The sequence below is a fragment of the Acomys russatus genome, chromosome 28, assembly GCF_903995435.1.
Source record: "Acomys russatus chromosome 28, mAcoRus1.1, whole genome shotgun sequence".
NCBI lineage: Eukaryota > Metazoa > Chordata > Mammalia > Rodentia > Muridae > Acomys > Acomys russatus.
In genome coordinates, this window is record NC_067164.1 from 4,963,441 (window position 1) to 4,969,226 (window position 5,786).

Here is a 5,786-nt window from a genome sequence, read left to right on the forward strand (position 1 = left end):
TAAGCTTTAATCTGAGCAACCATGACTTTGCGTGTAAATTTACACATTAATTTTTATAAGAGAATTTAAGTTTGTTCTGAAGGGATTTATGACGAGGCTGGCGCACATGGAATAGAGATAAGCCCACACCAGTCTCACCTGTTCAGGTGTTCTGTAATTTATTTACCTGGGCCCCGTTGGTGTAGCTAGAACTGCCCCTTCAGCTAAACTTAACTGATTTTTTTCCCCCTCACCCTTTTTCTACTTACAAATTCTTAGCGCTATCAGGTGATAACACTTGAAGCTAAAACTAGCATGCCTGGCTCCTGGCTCTGTACTGCTAGACTTATTAAGTCCAACCACTTACTTCTGCCTATCTGTCCTGTGGGTGCCATCACAAAAATCAGCCCTTAAGCCTGTATGTAACTTGGGGCTGCTGTCTTAGCTACCTCCTAAGTCAGAAACTTGTCGTTCTTTTTTGATCTTCTGACCTTTCACTGCTTTACTCACCAAGTCTTGTTCATTTTAACTTCTGACTAGGCCTTCAATTAACTGGCCTATCTTCTATACACATGGGAGTTGAGGGTTAACGTGCGCCTGATGACTGGAGGGCTACCACTCTCCACTAAGCCTTTGGTTGCCCTAAGACTAATGCACATCCCCTCCCTCACCTCAGTGTAGACTGACAGTGTTTGGCTCTTTTTATAGAAAAAAAAAAAAATTCATAGACTTGAGCCTGATGTGTGTTGTGCATGTTTTTAAAATCACCACTTGATTTTACAGGTTCCTTAGCTACTTTGGTCCACAGTCAGTAGGTTAAAAAATCACTGGTGTGTGTAAGGCTCATTATCAGAACTGTCCTCTCAGCTACTCGAGGCTCACAAGTTCAAGGCTAGCCTGGATCATGTGAAACCTGGTTTAAGGATATAGCCTAGCGGTAGAGCACTGCTCCAGCATGCATAGGTGCTAGCAGGAGAAATCACTGTTTTCCCCAAGGAAAAAAGATTTCCACAAAAAATAAAGATGTTAGTTACTTGGGCTTCTTCAGTTTTCATGAGACTGCATAACCATGGTGGCTATAACAGTTTCTGCTGGATTATAAACTCGAATGAAACACTTGTGTTTCTTTCATGCTGTATTAGTTTACTTTGGCTTAAATGGGAAAGGCATGCTGGCAGGAGTCTCTAGTCATTTGCTCCATGGTCAGGTGACTGACTGCTGGCGTCCCACTCACTTTCTGCTTTTTACTCCGTCCATGGCCCTAGACCATGGGATGGTGCCACCCACATCAAGATGAGTCATCTTTGCTCAGCTATGCTTTTCTGCAAACACCCTCATCAACATCAATCCAACAGTGTGTTTCCATGGTGATTTTAAAACCTGTCAACTTGACAGTGAAGATTAACCATCACTCAGTTTCACTCTGCTATGCCTGGATATCTACTAGAAATTAGATAACTACAGTTTTCATTTTTGTTTATTGGGGGTTTTGTTGTTTTTTTAATGTAGGCGTGCTGTCTGCAGTTACACCTATTTGCCAGAAGAGGGCATCAGAGACATTTATAGATACTCATGAGCCACCATGTGGTTGCTGGGAATTGACCTTAGGAAGAGCAGCCAGTGTTCTTAACTGCTGAGCCCCAATTACAGTTTCTTAACACCAGTTTTAACATTAAGGGGACTTAAGAAATTTTTAACATCTAGACAGGCTCACTGTTACTTGCATAGCCATAGCTATGTGTTGCTATGTCTGCTCCACTACCCCTTTACGGAAGACCCTAACTATGGCACATCAAAATTTGTAATCGGTTAATAGGGTCGTACATTAACAGTGGTCATCATCAATGTTACCATTCTCTTTCTTGGTTTTTAAATATGTAGACATGTGTGGGTATGTGTGTGTGTGTCAGTTCCCTCAGAGACGAGGTATCTGATTTCCCTACAGCTGGAGTTACTCCCTGATAATGAGTAAAAGGAACCAAACTCAGATCCTCTGGAAGAACAGTATATACTTAACCACTGAATAATTTCTCTAGCTCCTATTAGTTCCTTGATATGTGGTATAATCAGTGCTATGTATGTATGAAAGGATTTGTTTTGTAAAACATACACAGGCTTTTGTCATTTCTGTTAACTTGTATTTGGTTTTTGAGGCAGGGTTTTTCTCTGTGGCCCTGACTGTCCTGGACCTCAAGACCCCCTTGCCTCTGTCTCCGAGTGTTGGGTGTAAATGAAGGCCTGTGCCACTACTGCCTGGCAGGAGAACATTTTTCAAGTGTGCAAGTAGTATAGTTTTGTTTTGTTTTTTTAATTGAGGAACTGACATGTAGCCCACATTTGCCCCACACTTGATCTATAGCCAAGGCTAGCCTTGAACTTTAGACATGTATACATGTGTAGGTATGTGCATACGTCCTTGAGCAAGGACCTTGTGATCCTCCTGTTGTGCTGAGGATTAGAGCCAGGCTTCTGTGGATGCTGGGCAAGCATTCTACCACCTGGGCTACACGCCCAGCCCTAGTTTTTAAAAGGTTTTGGTTTTTTGTAAATCTACTTGAAATTCCTGTTGCTTCAAGAAACACTTAAAGTGAGATATATAAGCCATGTTCTGGCAAATGACTATATTATATTACAAATAGCTTGTAGAGAAAATAAATTTCTAATTAACTCACCTTGAAACCACCCTGCCTAGGAGGACTTGAGCTAGGTTTGCTCCTGAGCTAGGGAGCATACGCTGCCATTACTTGGCACAAGACTCCCTAGGACAGGTTAACCTGTAGTCCCAGCTTAGGGAAGGTCAAGAGTTCAGCATGATAGGTGGCTAAATAGCACTTGTCTCATGGGATTGTTGGTGTAAAACGGTGTGTGGAGGCTTCTTGGAAATCACAATTGGCCTAGTTTATTCCTATACAAACAAGCTTTTGCATGACTGCATAATGGCTAATGTCTCAACTTTGACTAGGCTAAGAGATGCCCGGGGAACTGGTAATCATTTCTGCTTCTGGAAGAGAACAGCACTGGATAGACTGTAAAGTCCATTGAAGGGCAAGCCAGAACAAAAGGAAGGGTGAAACTGATTTCTGTTTGAACTGGGAAATCTTCTCTTGCCCTTAGATATCGGTGTCTCTAGCTTGGCCATTGTGTTGGACCTGAAAGTATTATCACTACTTTCTTGTAGCTTGCAGGTGACAGACTGTGGGACTTCTCAGCCTCTAGCTGTCAGGCAGGTCGATTCCTTGTGTACACCCACCACTGCTTTCGTTCTCCTAAAGCCATCCCACAACGACAGCCTAGGATACGCAAGGTCCTGGAGAGGCAGCGATAACCAGTGCCGAATGTCTGCCCTTAGTCCTGAGTCAGGCAATGTCACATCATTTATAAATGGTCCGTTGGGGGGGTTGATTTGGGTTTGGGCTTGTGTGTGCAGTTTTTGTTTCATTTTATTGCTGATTTTGTGTTTTCTGGGATCCACCATCACCCCCTCCAAAGGGGTTGAAGCTAGGCCCTGTGCTTCCCCAGCAAGTGGCTACTACTGAATTAGAGCTTCAGGCCTTTAAATGATCTTAATATGGATTAATGACAGTATTTTTGATAGACTTTCTGATCTTTAAAGAAAAAAATTAGAATGAAAAGGGAGGTGAATGTTAATAGTTTATCTCTGCCGATAAAATAAGCCACTTCAAGCCGAATTAGAGTAGAAATGCAGGTTTATTGGGGGGCAGTTCTTGGCGGGTTCACCAACTTTACAATAAGGGGTGAAGTCACCGTGCAGAGGAACCGGAATGCCTGGATTATATAACGAGGCGCCTCCAGGAGAGGAACTTTACTCCTGGTCTGGAAAGTTCAGGATGGGGGGGGGGGGGCACTTCAGCTGCTTGTCCAGGGTCTGAACCCAACACATGTCTTCATTCATTCTCAATCATCACGCCCAGTTTTTCAGAGCTCTTACCACCTAGTGTATTTTTGTTTATTTTCCATTTCATCTAACTGGGAAGTAAACACAAGCGCACTGGACATCTCATTTTATCTCAGCAACTGCAAATCCCTAGCACATGCACATCCACGGTGTGGAAATACTTGCTGAATGAATAAAAGTGCAAATTCCCAAAGTGGAAATACTTGCTGAATGAATAAAAGTGCAAATTCCCAAAGATGAGGGCACAGAACCCACGTAACCTAGTGGAGTACTGCATGTTCAGCAGCTGGGAGTACGCTATGTTAGGGTTTTCAGTGGCCTGGAAAGGCTCCTTTAGCACTGTTTTGTTGTTGTTTTGTTTTGTGTTTTGTTCTTTTATGTATACAGTGGTCTGCCTGCATGTACACCTGCATGCCAGAAGAGGGCATCAGATCACATCATAGATGGTCGTGAGCCACCATGTGGTTGCTGGGAATTGAACTCAGGACCTCTGGAAGAGCAGGTGGCACTCTTAACCACTGAGCCTTCTCTCCAGCCCTCCTTTAGCACTGTTAAGAGATGGTGGCACCTTCAGGACAGCTTCTCAACCTTCCTAATGCTGTGACCTGTAATACGGTTCCTCATGTTGTGGTGAGCCCCCCCCCCCCCAACCATAAAGTTATTTTGTTCCTACTTCGTAATTAATTTTGCTACTGTTACGAATCGTAATGAAAATATCTAATACTCAAATTCCCCCAAGGGGTTGTGACCTGGAAAGTTGAGAACTACTGCTTTAGGGAGTGAAGGCTTGGGGGGGGGGGGTGCTCTTAAAGGTGACTGGGGGCTTCTCCAGTTTCTTGCTTCCTAGTAACCATTAAATGTGAACCTTTTGGTCAACGACTACATGATTCTCATCACGATGCTCTTCCTCAACAAAGCCATCCTACTATGGGATGAAATTTGTGAAAAATCATGAGCCAAAATAAATCTTTCCTCCTAAGTTCAGTATGATGACCACACAACGTTGACGGGCGCCAAATGACAGTTTCACAAGAAATATGAATAAATATTTGGTTTAAAGGCTGAGTAACAACTTCATTAAGAGAACCTGGGGTTGACTCTCGGGGGAAGTGAAGGAAGGTTTGGTCCAGGTCTCCCAGGCAACCATAAAAAGCCGTAGTAGTACGCAAAGTAAATAAGGCCTCTGGTCTCAGAACTGCAGGGCATTAAATGAGAGAGGACTTAGAGGATCCGTGCTCAGAAGTAGAGCCTCTTGCATTGGGGGTATAGTTGAATGGTAAGAGCACTTGCTTAGCATGCATGAGACTGCACCACAGGAAGCTGAGCCGTGGAAACAGGATGCAGTCTGGCCAGGCTACACGATCGTTCATCAAGTTTGCTTTTAAAAGTATTCCAACACGCCCGAGGAGTAGTTTACTATGCGACATCTTCGTAGAATCCAGTTCAGGCTTCCAGACCACTGCTCCTGAACTGGATCCGAACTGGATCCCAAAGGAAGGCGAAACAGGGCTTTTCACTGGTCTTCGTCAGTACCAGATGTTCCTTCGCTTCCCCCAGAGTCAGCCCCTGGCTCTGCCAGTCATTATTCAAGCGACTCCCTGCGGTTGCTTAAATGAGTTACCACCCTATAGACGCCCCGCCACAGCCCAACCATAGGGGTCGCACCAGAATGCTGGCGGCTTGGGCTGACAGCTTTGGTAAGCCCCTTCCGAACCAGACTCCTTCCTTAAGAGTAGGGGCGGGCGCTAGGCAGACAGATTTCTTGCCGCGAGACTGGACGACTCTGACGCTACTTCTGGGACCTACACTCGGTGACTCCCAGTCTCCTAGCAACCACTCACTTCCTCCTCCGCCGGGCCAACTTCGAGATCCTCTTCCGGGGCAGGGGTCG